Source organism: Canis lupus, chromosome 20 (genome assembly GCF_011100685.1).
Source record: "Canis lupus familiaris isolate Mischka breed German Shepherd chromosome 20, alternate assembly UU_Cfam_GSD_1.0, whole genome shotgun sequence".
Lineage (NCBI taxonomy): Eukaryota > Metazoa > Chordata > Mammalia > Carnivora > Canidae > Canis > Canis lupus.
Window position 1 is genome coordinate 38,486,674 of NC_049241.1, and position 19,239 is coordinate 38,505,912.

The 19,239-nt window shown below is 42.9% G+C and overlaps 1 protein-coding gene and 1 long non-coding RNA gene across 7 annotated transcripts in view; one reads left to right on the forward strand and one right to left on the reverse strand.

Annotated features, from left to right (window-relative positions):
• Positions 1-8,922, reverse strand: part of RAD54L2 (RAD54 like 2) — a 122,448-nt gene extending 113,526 nt beyond the window's left edge. The window contains exons 1-2 of one of the 6 annotated variants that reach the window (XM_038566304.1): positions 8,840-8,903; positions 4,213-4,357 (exon numbers count right to left, since the gene is read on the reverse strand). The gene's annotated coding sequence lies outside the window, so the exon portion shown is untranslated. Of the gene's footprint in view, positions 1-4,212; positions 4,358-6,176; positions 6,193-6,415; positions 6,471-6,899; positions 6,978-8,839 lie in introns of those variants that run through there. The other 5 variants (XM_038566306.1, XM_038566305.1, XM_038566307.1 and 2 more) reach the window with 5 other exon arrangements.
• Positions 7,134-14,830, forward strand: LOC102157354. Its single transcript, XR_005374910.1, has 4 exons — positions 7,134-7,749; positions 9,949-10,142; positions 10,652-10,715; positions 14,694-14,830. It is a non-coding gene; the product is annotated as an uncharacterized LOC102157354 (long non-coding RNA).
• Positions 14,831-19,239: the final 4,409 nt, after the last annotated feature.

Here is a 19,239-nt window from a genome sequence, read left to right on the forward strand (position 1 = left end):
AAGAAGCCCTGGGATCAAATCCCGCATCAGGTTCCCCGCAGAGAGCCTGCTTCTCCATCTGCCTATGTCTCTGCCTCTCCATGTCTCTCATGAATAAATAAATGAAATCTTAAAAAAAAAAAAAAAAAAGAGGGCAGCCCGGGTGACTCAGTGGTTTAGCACCGCCTTCAGCCTAGGATCGAGTCCCATGTTGGGCTCTCTGCATGGAGCCTGGTTCTCTCCTTTTGCCTGTGTCTCTGCCTCCTCTCTCTCTCTCTCTGCGTGTCTCATGAATAAATAAATAAAATCTTAAAAAAAAAAAAAAAAGAATTTTTTCCCAAACTTTATTTTGATCCAATTGCTATACATCATCACATTAGGAGGAAGATCACTACTAGCGTCAACTATTGCAAAAACATCTCGACCTGGGCAGCCCAGGTGGCTCAGCAGTCTAGCGTCGCCTTTAGCCCAAGGCCTGATCCTGGAGACCTGGGATTGAGTCCCACATCAGACTCCCTGCATGGAGCCTGCTTCTCCCTCTGCCTGTGTCCCTGCCTCTCTCTCTCTCTCTCTCTCTCTCATGAATAAATAAAAAAAAAAAAAAAAAAAAAAATCTCCACCTGGCTCTAGTTTTTCTCTTGAGCACTAAGTGATCTGTGAGGAAGGTGGGGCTTCCTCTAGGTTCCTCCCCCATCCAGCTCTTTCAAAGTTTCCTGGCTGTTGTTAACAGAACAGGTGGTCTACGCCCTGTGTGGCACTAACTTCTTTGTGTGTACCTTGTACTGGCCAGAAGCCTGAAATAAGGAATAACTGTAACCCAGAGTGAAGCCCAAACGATATCCTATAAAGACATAAATGGGGTCCTAAACTTAGAATCAGAAAATCTGGCATCAAGTCCCAGCTTTTCTTCTTATTGGCTTTATGCACTTGAAAGCAAGCCACTTCGTCTCTTTGTTTTGCTTCCCCATCTGTAAAATGGCACTACCTGCTTCATAGGGTTGTTGGGAGGGCAAAGTAAAGGAAATGTATATTAAAGTATTTTATGAACTATATCATTCATATGCAAGGTATAATTATCATAAAGCAAACATTTTCATTTCTGCCTATGTACAACTTTCACTGATGGTATCTTAAGACCATTAAGTGGGCACGGGTACTCCCAATGTGTCTATCCTGGCTGAAATGATCCTTGTTTTTATTGCTTCTAACCTATAATATAACAATTTCCTTCTCAAAATCTCAACACTCTTCACAAAATATCTTCAACTTAACTGCTTGCCATAGTTAACACGTCTTAAACTTTGCTTCAGTTTTCCTTATATCAATTTTTTTTATCTTTAACTACAGTTACTTTTCATGCTTTCCTTTTCTGCAGTCTGTTATGTTCGTTACCTGCATGAAACAACTGCATTAAATAGGCTTTAAAAAGGTTCCTCATACCTAGCCCTTCAGTGGGATTCCTATGTGGTCTGATCAACCATGAAAACTAAGTCAAAGTAATTTAGATAGTACACTCCCAAGTTAATTTACCAAGAAGAACCAAGAGGGTGACTTAATGAATCAGCACAATTCCATAATTTCTAGGTTAGTAACTCAGAACACTTAGCCTCCTACCAAAGAATTAATTCATTAGTTTCAGTGTTAGTCCGGTATTAAGCTGAGCAAAGAACTAGTGTTACAGATAATTTCATAGTCACTGAACTCAAATTCCTGAATAAAGTTTGGGCAAATAATCCTTTATCCCTGAAAATGCTGATATTGAGCTCAACTTCCAAAAGAAAAAGTCACAACATACTGGTGTTAAATCCATTACCCACTCCCAGGCTGGCTGGCCACTAGTGTCTGGAGACCTTGTGACCCAAACTGACTAATCACTCTTCTTCACACATGAGAACAAAGTCCTCAGAGCAGTAAATGGCCAAATGAACATCTAGATAATACCAATGAAAAACTTTTATTTCTTCCAAAGCAAACTGTTCTAAGACCCACAGAAAGCAAGGAATAGCCCCCCAGCCTGAAACCAAAAACATATGGAATAAGCAATACATTTTCAAGCAAAATACTGCTTTTAACAACATGGAAGTACAAAGGCAGAAGCACTATTTCAGCTAGGATGAGATGCAGCCATAAAATCAGAATTCTCATCACACCACCAGCTCCATAAGGAATGACTTCCTTCAGTCATTTTGCATTCAACCAACATTTACTGAGTACCTTTTCTGTGCCAGAGATGGTTAAGTATTAGGATATAAGGATAAACAAGACAAGGTCCTGCTCTCAAGTAGGGCACAACCTACCACGGAAAACACACAAATATACCAAAAGTTAAGAGTACAGTCTAATTATGAAAGAAGCTTAAGCAGATTGCAAAGGCCACACAAAGAAGCATTCAGCTTAATCTAGAAAGAATCAAAGAATCTTTTAAGAGATAGTGGTGCCTTAATTCCTGGTAAATGCAAGCCTAGGAGTCAGAAAATCACTAGAATGGAGAGGAAAATTAGCAGGAGAAATATCCTACGCATGCCAGGACCCTTAAGGAGTTTACTATCACTAGGGCCTCAAGTGCCAGAGAAATTGTGGCAGAGGAGGGACTAGAAAGGAAGATACAGAAGAGGCTAGGTCATAAAGGTCCTTCTGAGATGTTGGAGTAGAGACATACCAGGATCTAGATGTTCATCATATTTTAAGGTCAAAGGAATACTATTTACTTTTTTTTTTTTTTTTTTTTTTTTTTTAGGATTTTATTTATTCACAGAGACAGAGAGAAAGAGGGAGGCAGAGACACAGGCAGAGGGAGAAGCAGGCATCATACAGAGAGCCTGACGTGGGACTTGATCCAGGGGCCCAGGATCACGCCCTGGGCTGCAGGCGGCGTTAAACCACTGCGCCACCGCGGCTGCCCTATTTACTTTTAACTGGAGTTAAAGACCAGCCAGAATGGAGGGGGAATTTGACTGAGGAAGACTAGAAGAGATTTGGGGCCAGTTATTTCTAATCAGTTCTATCAGGCTCATATTTATTTTTCTCTTGACTTTTTTCCTCTCACAGGGGAAAAAAATAAAACTGAACAATTCTGTAACAAAGGCTGTGAACCTTCTGTTCGTCAAAAACATTTCTGAACAGAGTGCTATATTCTATCAAAATAGACCAAATTAGAGAGAGATGACAAATCCCTCCAGCATCTGGAGTCTTCCTAGCAGAAAGACAAAACCAGGTCTCTGATAAGACGAAAACTATAGAAACATCCTGACCATGGCCTACACAGAACATCATGCTGCCTGGCATGGGAATGCTTACAGTTCTCAAAACAAGGACATACCAAACAGTTACCTCCTGGCTTCTCCACAGAAACTGCCAGGAAAAAAACCTACCAGTGCCAGGAATGACCTTGGACTTTATAGTATGATCTCCTGCCCACCAGTACTAGATAAAGACTACCTCGACAATTCTCTCACCTGTCCAGAGTTCAAACAGGTATAGGCAGCAGGCTGCCTTCCTCAACAAGAAACTGAGCCCCTCATCCACGCATGGCACCCAGCTATATTCCTAATTAATACTACTGAGAATAGTGCCACCATTACTACTTCTAACTACACTAACAGCTACTAACAACAACACACTACTACTAACACCAAGTACTGACCACCCACAAAACACTAGGCCCTCATCTCCAGTCCTCAATACAATCTGCAGAGAAGGTTATAGTAACCCTATTTTACAGATGAAAAAAATAAAATAAAAAACAAGGCTCAGAGAGGCTAACAGCTTACCCAGGTCAAAAAGCAAGCAAGAGGTGGAGGTGGGGTGACTCTAAAGATATGCCCTCCCTATTGTACTAGGTATCTCAGAACTTTCCTAACTAAAAAAAGCAAAAACTCTGAGCTTTCTTTCCAAGAGTTCCTGAAGTTGATCCATTTGACTAAAAGGTAGTCAAATCAAAACAACATATGTAAGCTAGTTTTTATTTTCTTTGGTCAAGTGAATATTCTAGATAGAGAATAAAAGGTATTTCAAAGAATTTGTTATGTGAATGCCTTGCTTTTAAATTTCTTCATTTATTTTTGGCCAAAATATAAACACAGAGAAGACAGCAAAGGATAGAATTTCATTCTACTAGATCAGAATGGAGATTAGCAATTAAGGCAAAAAAAATTTTTTTTCAAATAAAATTTACATTATATTTTACGCAATGAATAACAAAGGGCAAGCAATTTCAAAGAGACTGAGCCTTACCTCAATCTTATTCCTCCTGTTCTAGGGGACAGCACTCCAAGTGATCAGCAGATATTCCCAGCCTACATACAGTGAACCAGACAAAGGGGATAAGCAACGCCTTCATGCTCCCAAACCACAGTGGAAAGGAAAGTGTGACGGCTTCCTGGGGAACCCAAGCACATATACAGTATTCATAAATCACTTTTCATCCCGACACACAGAAACAAAATGTTACCTGTGGTTTGTCTACAGAAATACTTAGTTAAGGGGTGTATTTAAATGAAATCATGCAAAAACAATCCCATACTAATGTAGCTAACCTTTTTCATGGAAATATATAACCAACTGTCAATAGTCAAAATTAATACTGTATAAAAACTTCATTCAACAGTTTTACCAATTAAGAGCTTCATATACTTGAATCACTTCTTCCTTCACAGGCCTATAGCCACTTCTGAACTAAGAGCTACTATTAAAATGTCAAAAATGGGATCCCTGGGTGGCGCAGCGGTTTGGCGCCTGCCTTTGGCCCAGGGCGCGATCCTGGAGACCCGGGATCGAATCCCACGTCAGGCTCCCGGTGCATGGAGCCTGCTTCTCCCTCTGCCTGTGTCTCTGCCAATCTCTCTCTCTCTCTCTCTCTCTCTCTGTGACTATCATAAATAAAATTTTTTTTAAAAAATGTCAAAAATATCAGATGCCCTACACGGTATCTTGCACAATTCAACAGATATTGGTTTATGAAAAAATTAATGATTTAAAACAGAAAATTTTTAAAGGAAAAAAGAAATGAAGGGAAATAAATGATTTTTTAAAGATTAAGGGGAAAAAAACAATCCCAGAACTATTAGTACAACTACAGATAGAATTACCTCACATTCCACCTGAAAATTTATAGTATACTCCAGTACCTCTTAACACTAAATAAACTCAGAAGGTGCAATGACTCTGACACTGTTTTTTCCATCTAGGATTTGATACCTCATCTACAGACAACACACCAACTTTTGTCTGAATACTACAAACAGAGCTCTGGTGCACAGCTGCAGGCCTCAGAGCTGGAGTTTGCACACTGCCTTTGAAGAATAGAGACGAGACACAGTGTACAGACCAAACTCATTGAAGGCGGATAACACTTCTAGTGAAGATAACGTCCTGTGAGAGCTCAAATAGCAGTCACTAAGATTTAACAGATTTAACATAATGACTTCATGGCAGTAGGAGAAAACGAAGTTTCGTGAATTTGGGGATACAAAAAACTTCTAACAACATAAACAGTTAGGGTCTTCACATCCCCCTCTAGAGTTGCACACATTAAACAATGACACAAAAGTCAGTGAAAAAGGGATCTTAAATTAATCTAGATTTATAAGAATTGGACTGAAAACCCCTATAATTTACATATATCACAGTGTCTAAGTTTGTCTAGCATTACAAACAATAGCCCCAGTGCTGAAAAGAAAGTATGAGTCACAATTCAAAAACAGGAGGAAAAAAAAAAAAAAAACTGAACAGAAGAAAGCTTTGGATCCAAATAACCACACACACACACACACACACACACACACACACACAAAAATTTCTTTACTTAAAATATTGTCAATGACAGCCACCATTCTGACTCGGGAGTGAGAAGGAATGATTTCACACTACCTTCTACTCAGGAACAAGCTCCTTCAAACCCCGAGAAGCCCTTCCCATTCCCATCCACCTTGGTGTCCTGCCACTGAGAGAGTCAGCCACATCCACTAGCAAGCACTGGAATTCAAACAGATCTGAGTCACCCACTCCCCCGCAGGAAGAGGTCATTCTCTATCGGGAAGCCCACTCTGCGAAGTTCTTGATCATCTCCCCAGGCTGCCACCACCATGGCCCACATAAAGCAGCCTACCAAACTCGGCAGCCTACCCACACACTCCTCTACACTCTCGAAATCACAACTCCGGCCTCATCCTACCGCCCAGGTGGCCAACGCTACTCACCGTAGCACTCTTGTGACACTCGGTCCCCCTGCCCGAGAATCTCTCAACGCCAGGATGCACCTGGGCCCCGGAGAATCAACTCCCCCGTGCGGGGCTGAGCTCCTGCCTTTCCAGGAACTAATCCTTGGACACCCACCCCCACCCCCACCCCCACCCACCCACCCCGCCCGCAGAGAAGCTAAACTCTCAGTGCCTCTTCTCCCCAGCCAGACTCCATCTAGTCCGCCAAGTTCACAGACCTCGGGCGGCGGCGGCGGGGAGGGAGAAGACCCATCCGATGCGCCTTAGGGACCAGGCACAGTGAGGCCCCTAGAATTCCAAACGCAAGCACCACCACCACCCCCACCCCCACCCCACCCCCCCACCCCCAGCCACCCCACTACGGTCAGCCTCCAGGGCGTCCGCATCCAGCGTCAAGAGCGCACGCCGCTGGAGTTCGTCTCCGTGCCCCCGTGACTCCCTTTCCTGGCTACCACGATACAAAATAGAAGCCACCGAGGCCCCAGGTCGAGGCCAAGACCGCCCCCCTCCCCCCCACCAGGCTCCGGCCACTGGAGTTTCCCAGTGAGGACCCAGCTCCCCAAGGCCCGGGCCGCGGGGACCGGCTTGCTGCCCCAGGCCGCTCAGCGCCATGGGCCGGGCGGGCCGCGTCCCCACTCGGTCCCCATTGTTGCGGGTCCCGGCGGCCCGAGCCGGGGGCCGGGGGCCGGCACCGGCACTCACCTCCCGCGCCGCGGCTCTGGGCCGCGCAGGGCCGGCAGGGCCAAGTGGCCGCGCGTCCCGCGGCTCCGGCCTCGGCGGCGTCGGCGCCCGGCGGAGGCGGGGGTGGCGGCGGAGGCGGGAAGCGGCCGGCCAGGCCCGGGCGCCGCGGGCTGGCTCCGGCCGAGCGTCGGTCTTCTCCGGCGGCGGCGCTCGCAGGCTCCGCTCGCGGTCCGCGCCAGAAAGCGTCCCCCTCCCGGCCCGCGCGCCCGGCCGCCCGGACGGGAACACGCGCCGCCGACAGTAAAGTTCCGCTGAGAGCCGCCCGGAGGCCGTTCTCCCCCAGCGCCGGGTGAACCGTGATTCTTCCCTCCCGGATAGAGCCATCTCTGCCACAGATGACCGTTTCAGGAGTGAAAGCGCTACGAAAATACCAGGCCTGAATCCACCTGGGAACGGTTCCGGGGTGGGATCGACAGAATGGGTCTGCACCCCGCCAGCTACCTGGCTACTAAGTGCTTCGACTGAACCTGGTTCCTCTTCGCTCTTCACTTAGGGGAGGCTTGTTAGGATTGAATGAGATGATGCAAGTGCCTGGCACGGAGATGTGGGGCCCAACATTGGGGCCCGATCATTGGTGATGCTGCTAATGATGATTGCTGCTATTACTACCATCTCATACAGAGGTTGTGCACAGCCCTCAAGGACCCTTGAAATTGATGCGCACCCTGTAACTCTGGGTTCACACACACACACACACACACTCACACACACCTCCTTTCTTTTCCTATTGACTGAAGCTATCTTCAGAACCCCCTAAAAGAAAAGCAGGGAAAAGAAAGGGCTTTTTTAATCACTGACACGGGGACAACAGGTAAGGATGCAGATTCTCCTCCCTTGAGTTGGGAATTGCTGCCTTGTGGGCTCTAGTTAATGAGAATAGTGTACTGTGTCAGCTCTCTCCCTACAATCTCAGGTTTTCCTCCTCCCTGCTCCTCCTCCTCCTCCTCCTCCTCCTCCTCCTCCACCACCTCCTCCTCCTCAGCCTCAGGTCCTCCTCCTCCTCCTCCAAGGAAGTGAACATCGGCAAGATGATTTAAAAAAAAAAATCTAAAGACGGATCTTTTTTTGGAAGGTTTGTTTTGTTTTCTTTATAAAATCAAGAGGATAAAAAAATCTTTTCTCTTTCCCACTTCCTTTTCCTTCTAGGCCTTCACACCTCTGGATATCAGACATAGTTATTTTTGGAACAAATTAGGTTATAAAAATCCAAGTGTGTGTTCCAAGCTATTGATGGGAATTTAGATCTGCAGAGGTCCTCCAAAAAATATTATTGCTTTTCCATGTTCTCAAATGTCCCATTCTCAGTCCTGTGGCTACTGAGACTCAGGACATTTTGCCTTGATACCCTTCTCCCTTGTCTGAAGGGACTTTCCAGAAAGGCTCTGATATCAGTCATTTGCACCTGAATAAAATTTTGTCACTGTGTCACACACTTATACATTTCCTTTTAGATTATCCCCTGGGAATAGGGAAAGGGCTCTGTCTAAAGGCATTTTGATAACCAGCTGGAAACGCAGGCTCGTGGATTAGAAAGCAGCCCTCTCAAAGCCTCTGGAGGCTCTCTGCTCCCTCAAGTAAAAGGACTTCATCCTATGCTCTTAAAAGACAAAGGATCCCTCAAAAGCTCATTCACTTTTCTTAGCATCCTGAGGTCAGATCAAAACTCTGATGCCTCCTTGCTCCAGGTCTTGAATTTTCCTAATTGGCCTCTTAGTTTGGACTCCTTGTGTGACACATAAAGCAGATTTGGTCTCAAGAATTGAAGCAGGTTTAGATAAGAACCCTTAAGATAACCAAAGTGAGAAAAAAGAAGCCAGTGAAGCTAGGCAGATGCTTGGAAAAGGAATCATATTGTTTATCTCCCCTCTAAAAGACCAAATACACAACCATCAAAGACTTACACTTATCTTCCTCCTTTGTTACTGAGATTGGAGCAACAAGGGCCAGCACTTGCTCCCCTTCTATTCCCTCTTCCCAAGATGCCATTGTCCTTCTGTGACATCACTATTTCCTTTCCTTCCAGGAGCTTCCTTGACTACTTGGATAATATTATGCCCTCATGATCACCTCTAGGGATCATAGTATCCCCAATTCACCTATAGGAAATGGATTCTATTAGGAGGAGTCCCTAGAGTGAGTTAAATGCATACCTTCTTGTTGATGGCCCTATGTTCAAGAGAGGTTTAAAAATCTGGATCTTCCTGCTAAAATTAGGGAATTCACCAGCAATTTGCTAATCAATCAGAAGCTAGATCTAGGCCTCCTCCATCACTGTGAACTCACACTTGGAAAAAACACCCCCTACCTTTTCCCTGTTTCACCAGCTCCTCATTCCATAGGAGCCAGCTTAATCCTTCCTCCACCAGCCAGACTTCCATCCCATCCCCACTTCTGGATGCCAAAGATCCCAGATGCCATGATCACTCTGAACCAGGTTCCAAAATGGCAGATGATTGTATTTCTTTCTTCAACAGCCGTCTTATTCTTGGAATGTTTTTTTAAACTATCTGCTTACACACCACTTCCTTCATACTAGATTATAATCTCTAGGAGGCTTTTTTTTTTTTTCTTTCTAGGAGGCTTTTTAAAAAAAAATCCACCAAAGTCTAATGAAAGCCTGGCAAAAATTGCTATACCATAAAATTCCACGTTCAGCAATTATTTATTGAGTACCAGGCACTGCTGGATGCTAGAGAATAGTAATAAGACATGCCAAACATAACTATAAGCATTTTATAGGTATTAACTCACTTAATCCTTACATTGACATTGTGAAGTATATACAATTAGCATCCCTCCAAAGTTAGAAAAACTAAACCTGAGAAAAAGGAGGTTGGGGTTTGAGTACAGAACACTTAGGGCCAGAGTCCACTCATAATCACACACTAAAGTGAATGAAGAATTGAGCTTGGAGGACTCTTCTCTGTAGAGTGTGAACTAATAAAATCCTGTTCCATGTGGATGTTCATTCAGCAGATATTTATTGTCCTGTCCCGAAACTGTATTTCAGATGCTGATCTAGGCCCTGAGGGGCACAGCACTGAACAAGAGAAAACATATCTCTGCTCTGAAGTAGCTCTTCTAAACAGGAAAGATAAACACTACAAAATCAAATTCTAATGATTGCTGAAAAGAACATACAACAGAGATCCGTATGGGAGAGGCAGTCAGGACAGGGGAGACATTGGATAAGACCCTGATGAGGTAAGACCCTGAATGCCAAGAATGCTAGAAAGACACACATAAAGGCTCAGGGAAGAAGAATTCTAGGCAGAGGGACCAGAGAGCAGGGCAGCACAGTGTGTAGTGAGAGTCCCAGATGATTATCCTAGAGAGAAGTGGCCTGTAAGTCTGCTCCCAGATTGCATGGTTTTGAGACATCACTTTTAGGGTTCGCCCTGGAAAGGGTGTGAAAGATGCTGTTGATCAACTGTCCTAGGGAAGCAGCACAGATTACTGTACCTGATAATTGACCATGTATATCTGTTAAGTCCATACACAGTTGTCATGGAAACAGTTGCTTTTAAGAAAGAATATTTCCATTCAGTTCCATCAACTCTATCCGCTTCCTCAGAGAAGCCCTCCATGACTACCTACCCAGTCTAAGTAGCTGCCCAGGCACCATTTTACCACCCTATTTTCTCTATCTGCAGAGAATTTAATGCTATCTGATATTCTTCTTCATTGGCTTATCATCTCTCTCCCCTAATTAGATTGTGAAGTCCATGGAACAAAGAACTTTGTCAATCCTATCAAGATCCCCAAGACCTAGAAGAGGTACAGAAAAACTCAATAAATATGCTTACCAAGCATGAATATGTGTTGGGCCCATCCTTGAAGCAGGCCTATGAGGCACTGGAGATGAAAGGGGAGGAAATAAAGAGCCCTTGGACTTTCTGGCATACCTGGTGGAACTTACCTGAATCCTGATACCCTACAGAATGAGGTCATTTCTCCAAATCATGTGCTATGGGAAAGTAAAAGGGGTGCAAAGAGATCCCCTGCACTGGGTGGGGATGTAATGAAATGGAAGACTTTCCAAAAAGAACCCTTAAGGATAAGGCCTTGGGGAACAGCATGGGGAAAATCAGGGAAATAGATAAGAAAAAAGTCATCTTACCTCTTAACTGTAGAGAATCAACCAATGGGTACCAGAGGGGAAGTGGGTGAAATAGGGATGGGGATTAAGGAGTGTACTTGTTGTGATGAACACCAGAGATGAAAATAGAAACCTCAAGGGCAGCCCCAGTGCCTTAGCAGTTTAGTGCTGCCTTCAGCCCAGGGCCTGATCCTGAGGTCCCAGGATCGAGTCCCATGTTGGGCTCCCAGTATGGAGCCTGCTTCTCCCTCTGCCTGTGTCTCTGCCTCTCTCTCTCTCTCTCTCTCTCTCTCTCTGTGTGTGTGTCTCTAATAAATAAATAAAATCTTTAAAAAAAATAGAAACCTCAAAAAATAAAAATAAAAGGATGCATGGCTCAGTCAGTTGAGTATCCAACCCCCGATTTTGGCTCAGGTCATGATCTCGGGGTCATGGGATGGAGCCCCATGTTGGGAATCCACGCTCAGCAGGGAGTCTGCTTGAAGTTCTCTCTCTCCCTCTCCTTTTACCCCTCCTTTTTAATCATGAAAAGGCCAATTTGGATGCTTTTTCACTTTTCTCACCTAATTGCTCTGACTAGAACTATAATTGACCATGTATATCTGTTAAAATAAATAATTCTTTAAAAAAAACAAAAATAAATCATCCTAGCTGGACTTCGGGATTTGGCTTGATAGGTTGGGATGTATAACTTCTGACAGCTCTTTAGTGGCCACTCCTAGATCACCTCAGAGCCAGAGGTTTGGTGGGCTGGGTGGGAAATGCAAAGGAGTCTTGACTTAAGAGTCATGAGGATTTGCCTACCCTCACTACACATGGATCCTCCCAGAGGCAGGGTTCACCTTCATGATAAAAACACTCAGAAAACTAGGAAAGTGGGATGCCTAGATGGCTCAGCGGTTTAGCGTCTGCCTTTGGCTCAGGGCGTGATCCCGAGTCCCACATCAGGCTTCCTGCATGAAGCCTGCTTCTCCCTCTATCTATGTCTCTGCACCTCTCATGAATAAATAAATAAAATCTTTTTAAAAAAGACAAATAAGTTTTTAAAAAAAGAGAACTAGGAAAGCAAGGACCTTCATTAACATGATAAACGGCATTTATAACAAATCCACAGCTAATACCATACTCAAAGGTGAAGTACTGAAAACTCTGAAAGCTTTCTCCAGACCAGGAACAAGATCAGGATGTCTGTTTCACCACTGCTATTTAACATTGTACTGGAAGTTCTAGTCAGAGTAATTAGGTGAGAAAAATGAAAAGCATCCAAATTGGCCTTTTAATGATTAAAACAAAAACAAAAAGATAAATACTCAACATCTAGAAATAGAAAGAACTTACCTCAACATAATAAAGGCCTAATAAGAAAAGTCCACAGCTTATATCATATAGTCAATAGTGAAAAACTTAAATTTTTCCCTCCAAGATCAGGAACAAGACAAGGTTGTCCACTCTCACCACTTCTTTTTTTTTTTTTTCAAAGGATTTTTATTTATTCATGAGAGAGAGAGAGGGACAGAGACACAGGCAGAGGGAGAGAGAGAAGCAGGCTCCATGCAGGAATCCCGACATGGGACTCGATCCCGGGTCTCCAGGATCACACCCTGGGCTGAAGGCAGCGCTAAACCGCTGAGCCACCCAGGCTGCCCCACTCTCACCATTTCTATTCAACACAGTACTGGTGGCCCTAACCAGAGCAATTAGACAAGAAAAGGAAATAAAAGGCATCCACATTGGAAAAGAAGTAAAATTATCTGTTCACAGATGTCATGATTTTATATGTAGAAAACTCTAAAGATTCTCCACCCCCACAAATGGACTAATAAATATTCAGCAAAGTTGTGGAATACAAAACCAAAATATGAAAATCAGCTGCAATTCTATATGTGAACAATGAATAATCTGAAAAAGAAATTAGGAAAACAATTCCACTTACATTAGTATCAAAAGAAATAAAATACTTTGGAATAAACTGAAGACCAAAGACTTATACTCTGAAAACTATAAAATATTGGTATAAGAGATTAAAGAAGATACAAAGAAATAGACATTCTGTGTTCATGGACTAGAAGACTTAATATTGTTAAAATGTCAATGCTACCCAAAGCAATCTACAAATTTGATGCAATCCCTATCAAATTGCAATGTTTTTGTTTTGTTTTTGTTTTCTGCAGAAGTAGAAAAATCCATCCTGAAATTCATGTGGAGTCTCAAGGGATCCCAAAGGGCCAAAACAAAACAATCTTGTAAAAAGAACAAAGCTGAAGATTATCTGATTTGAAAACTTACTACAAAGTTACAGTAATCAAAAGAGTGTGGTACTGGCATAAAGACAGGCATATAGGCCAATGGAATAGCAGAGAACCCAGAAATAAACCCTCACAAATATGGTCAAATGATTTTCTACAAGGATGCCAAGACCATTAAGTGGGGGGGGGGGGGGGGAGGAGAATCTTTTCAACAAATGGTGATAGTCACATGCAAAAGAAGGAAATTGGACCTTACACCATACACAAAAATTAACTCAAAATAGATCAAATACCTAAATGTAAAACCTAAATCTATAAAACTCTTAGAATAAAACATTGGGCAATAGCTTTATGACATTGAATTTGGCAATGATTTCTTGGACATGACAACAAAGGCACAGGCAACAAAAGAATAGTCAAATTTGACTTCATGAAAATTAAATACCAGTATGCATCAAAAGACACTATCAACAGAGTGGAAAATGCAAACCATGGGATGGAAGAAAGATTTCAAATCATATATCTGATAAAGGATTGATATCCACAATATATAAAGAACTCCTACAATTCAATAACAAAAGACAAGTAACCAGATTCAAAAATGAGTGAAGGACTTAAGCAGACATTTATTTCTCTAAAAAAGATATGCAAATAGTAGGTATGTGAAAAGATGCTTAAAATCACTGATCATTAGGGAAATGCAAAGAAAAACCACAATGAGATACCACTTCATACCCATTAGGATGCCTTTTATACAATAATGCAAAAAAAAAAAAAAAAAGAAGAAGAAGAAGAAGAAGAAGAAGAAGAAGAAGAAGAAGAAGAAGAAGAAGAAGAAGAAGAAGAAGAAGAAAAGAAAACCCAGGAAATAACAAGTGTTAGTGAGGATGTAGAGAAATTGAAATACATATTGTCGCTGATAGGAATGTAAAATGGTGCAATCACTGTGGAAAACTGTTTGGCAGTTCCTCAAAAAGTTAAGCATAGAGGTGCCTACATGGCTCAGTTGGTCCAGCATCTGCCTTTAGCTCAGGCCATGATCCCAGAGTACCAACTCTGGGCTTCTGGTCAGGCTCCCTGCTCAGCGGGGAGTCTGTTTCTTCCTTGCCTTCTGCCCCTCCCCCTCTCCCTGCTCTTTCTCTCACTCTCTCTCAAATATTTTTTTAAAAAAGTTAAGCATAGGGCAGCCCCGGTGGCGCGGCGGTTTAGCGCCGCCTGCAGCCTGGGGTGTGATCCTGGAGACCTGGGATCGAGTCCCACGTCGGGCTTCCTGTAGGGGGCGTGCTTCTCCCTCTGCCTGTGTCTCTGCCCCCCTCTCTCTGTCTCTCTGAATAAATAAACAAAAATCTTAAAAAAAAAAAAAAGTTAGGCATAGAATTATTACTATTAACCTAACAATTTTACTCCTAGGTACATATCTCAAAGAATTGAGGAGAAAAAAAAAAGAATTGAGAAGGAAGACTCAAACAGATACTTGTATGCCTATGTCCGTTGCAACATTATTCACAATATCCAAAAGGTGGAAACAATCCAAGTGTTTATCAGCAAACAAATGGATAAACAAAAGCAGTATATTCATACAATGGAATGGAATGTAGCCATGGAAGGAAAGAGGTACTGTGATATGCTACACATAGTACCATATTGAAAATATGCTGAATAAACCGATCTAGACACAAAAGCCTACATATCGTATGATTTCATTTACATGAAATATCCAGAATAGGTAACTCCATAGACACAGAAAGCAGATTGGTAGTTGCCAGGGCTGAGGGGTAGGAGCCAGCAGAGGAGACAGTGAGTGGAATGGAGAGTAACTGCTTCATGGGTAGAGTTTTATTTTGGGGTGGTGAAAATATTTTGGAAGTAGAAACGGTGATTGTATAACATTGTGAATGTACTAAATGCTACTGAACTGTTCACTCAAAGTGGTTAACTTTATGTTATGTGAATTTTACCTCAATTTTTTAAAAAAGAAACTAAAGCTCAGAAGTTGAGCCAGCAACTGGTAGAGCCGGCAACTGGTGGAGTCAGGATTTGAACCTAGTTTAAAATTTTTTTTAAATATTTATATTTTTATGTATGTTACACAGTGAGAAAGTAGGAGAATTTATTTACTTCAGGGGTAAATGACTTAACACTAGGTATTTTTCTGAGAGCAGGTTTATTATTTACAAGGGAAAAGAAACGATGCCTTCTACACCATAGGTGTTCAATAGTTCTTTTTTCTGAGCAGAGGAGGAAGAATGGTCACCATTTACAGGCTTCAAGGTTTGGAGAGAACTTGAGATTATCTGGAAGGAGCTGTAACTCCCTCCACGCAGTGGGAAAGAGGGGTGTCTTCCTCAAGGATGGGGTTTGGGGGAGGGACCAGCTCCTCCCACATGTTCTATGACCTTGGGCAAATCATTTAACCTCCCTGAGATGGGTTCTTCATCTGTAAAGTGGGAATAGCATGCTTGCAATGGTGAGAAAGAATTGAGAAAATGCCTAAAAACATTCTTTGAAGGCGCTAAATGTATGCGCAGGTTTATTTAGTTCAGAAGAAAATTAGGCTAACATCTTTACTGTTAAGTCAATCCCACTATCTTCTTCTAGGGAAGATTATAGGCTCGTATTCACCTCTACAAGAGATTGGCTGGGATTCCCAGACTCAGCTACATTTTTGCAATTATCTCAGGCATCTATTTCGTTCTTATTGGAAATTGTATTTGACTCTTTCAGATAGAACTAGATTGGCCCATCTCAGTAGCTCCAAAGTCTAGTACAGGATTGGGTTCCATGAACATGTATTGGACAGAATATTAGGGGTGTCCATGGTCCCTCTTTGCCATAAGGGGATTTAGTTGCATTCAAAAGACCCTGGGGATTTGTTATACAAATATGAAAAGCACACAGCCCCTGAGGCTCCTGGGAATACAGGCACACAAACATAATTATGATACAGTCTTAACTCCTGTGAGAACAAACTATCAGTGGGGGTTCAAAGGAGGAAATATTTGGTTTGGACACTCTAAGAATCTAATCTCCCCTTTGGCTCCTCCACACCCCTTTCAAGGCCTTACTCTGCTCCCATATGTGTTTTTAATTGTTGGGTGCCCAGTAATGTGTGATTGGACCAATTCAGGCCACAGGGCCACCATCCTTCCTGCTAAACCTCTACTCCCAGTTAGTAAACTCACTCTGCTTTAATGCCTGGGCCAAATGTCATCTCATTTAGATGGCCTACATGAATGTGAGCCAGTCCTTTCTCTGGGCTTTCTTGGCACCCACAAATATTTATTAGTCACATTCTGTTTCAGCCCTGAAGACAGTTATACAAATTGTCCTAAGAACTTATGTCCACTGGGGGAAGCAGACCAGTAGCAGACAGACCACTCAAGAGAGAAGCACAAATTAAATACCATAGGAGTTGCAGGAGATACCTTTGGGGACTACTTAGCACATACTCCCCTTTCCAAACTTCCCACCCACTCAGAAGTGAGTCCAGAGGAGTATGTTTGTGTTGTGTGACTCTAATTACAGATGGGTCAATTGGACTCTGTACTCCAAAAATTTGGAGTTAAGTTTCAATGATACAGAAAGCTAGGAAGCAATCAGTCAGAGGGCACTGGGCTGAGAGGCTCAGAAAAGGGGAGGGAGAGGATGCCTGGGTGGCTCAGCGGTTTGGCACCTGCCTTTGGCCCAGGGCGCAATCCTGGAGTCTCCGGAGCGAGTCCCACGTCGGGCTCCCGGCATGGAGCCTGCTTCTCCCTCCTCCTGTGTCTCTGCCTCTCTCTCTCTCTCTCTATGTCTATCATAAATAAATAAATAAATCTTAAAAAAAGGGGGGGGGGGAAGGAAGCACAAGGGCTCCCACCTGAGGAGTCCAAAAAGTACCCCCTTCTCTTACAGTCAGTACCTTGTTTACCTTACAGGAGTTTCAGGGTTTTTGAACATCATCACAATGGCCCCAACTGAGCCAGGCAGGCTCCCAACCTAGACTGGGGTAAAAGGAGAGGAGGAGACAGGTAGGTCAGCTCAGAAAAAGGAGTGAGAGTTGATTGAAAGACAGAAGAGGATTCTGAGCAGGTGCTGAGTCATGAGAGCCTCTTGAACTTTATTGCGGGCGTTTGGGTTGGGTCCTTAGCATCTGTGTTTCTATTAAGCTTTCAAGTGAAGCCAGGGCTGTTGTTTCTGGTCCCCCTGCTTTGAGCAATGAGGCTCTAAGCAATCATACCCTCTCTAGCTTCTTTGCCTCTCAGGCAAGCTCCTCTCTCTACAAAAAGTATCTTCAGGTAGGTAGGTGTCACCCTGTCTCCTCCCTTGCCTTAACCCCACTTTGAGTTATGAAGACCTAGCCATGCCATTTCCTAAACAGCTTTGACTTCAATTTGTCCATTTGTGCCCTCTTTTCCCCTCCAGTTTAGTACAGCAATAGCTCCTGCTCAGACGATCATAAAGTTCTTACTCCTCCCCCTGATATGATCCCCTGCCTTCATTCCTATTGCAATTTAAATTGCAAGTTGTCTTAGGCTTTCTTTTCTTTTCTTTTCTTTTTTAAGATTTTATTTATTTATTCATGAGAGACACACAGAGAGTCATCAGTGTCAGCCCCATTCTTTTTCCCTTGTCTTGCTCTCTACCCAGTTTAATCTATCAGGGACCATAGAGAATTTTCAGCTCTTCACCAAAATTTTTACGTAGAGATCCCTCCCTGGGTTTCAGGGATCTGTGAAGATCCTGAATATGTATGTAGACTTTGAGGTGTATGGGCAGTTCTCTGAGGAGATGATCCATAGCAAGGTAAAGACCTATAAGCTAAATTAAATAGACAATAGGAAAATAGAGAAAATTCATGAAATCAAAAGTTGGTTCTTGGGCAGCCCAGATGGCTCAGCAGTTTAGCGCTGCCTTTGGCCTGGGGCCTGATCCTGGGGTCCCAGGATGGAGTCCCACGTTGGGCTCCCTGCATGGAGCCTGCTTCTCTGCCTCTCTCTCTCTTGCTCTCTCATTCTCTGTCTCTCATGAATAAATGAATAAAATCTTTAAAAAAATACTAGCAAATCAAATTTAGCAGCATAATAAAGGAATATATACCACATCCAATTGTGATTTATTCCTGGAATGCAAGGATTGTTCATCATACTTCAATCAATCAAGGTAACCCACTACATTAACAAATTGAAGAGGGGGAATCCACATGATCTCAACTGATACAGAAAAAACATTTCACAAAATTAAACACCTTAATATGATAAAATCACTAAAAAATTAGTAATAGAAAATACTTTAACATGTAATATTATATTACATGTCATATGTAAAAGCCCACAGCAAAAAAACCAAAAAACTTGCAGAAAAAATCACAAAAGCTTTTTTTAAAAGATATTTATTTTTTATAAATTTATTTTTTATTGGTGTTCAATTTGCCAACATATAGAATAACACCCAGTGCTCATCCCATCAAGTGCCCGTCACCCAGTCACCCCCACCCTCCGCCCACCTCCTCCCCCCACCTCCCCCTCCACCACCCCTGGTTCGTTTCCCAGAGTTAGGAGTCTTTCATGTTCTGTCTCCCTTTCTGATATTTCCCACTCATTTTTTCTCCTTTCCCCTTTACTCCCTTTCACTATTTTTTATATTCCCCAAATGAATGAGACCATATAATGTTTGTCCTTCGATTGACTTATTTCACTCAGCATAATACCTTCCAGGTCCATCCACGTGGAAGCAAATGGTGGGTATTTGTCGTTTCTAATGCCTGAGTAAAATCCCATTGTATACATAAACCACATCTTCTTTATCCATTCATCTTTCGATGGACACTGAGGCTCCTTCCACAGTTTGGCTATTGTGGACATTGCTGCTATAAACATCGGGGTGCAGGTGTCCCGGTATTTCACTGCATCTATATCTTTGGGGTAAATCCCCAGCAGTGCAATTGCTGGGTCGTAGGGCAGATCTATTTTTAACT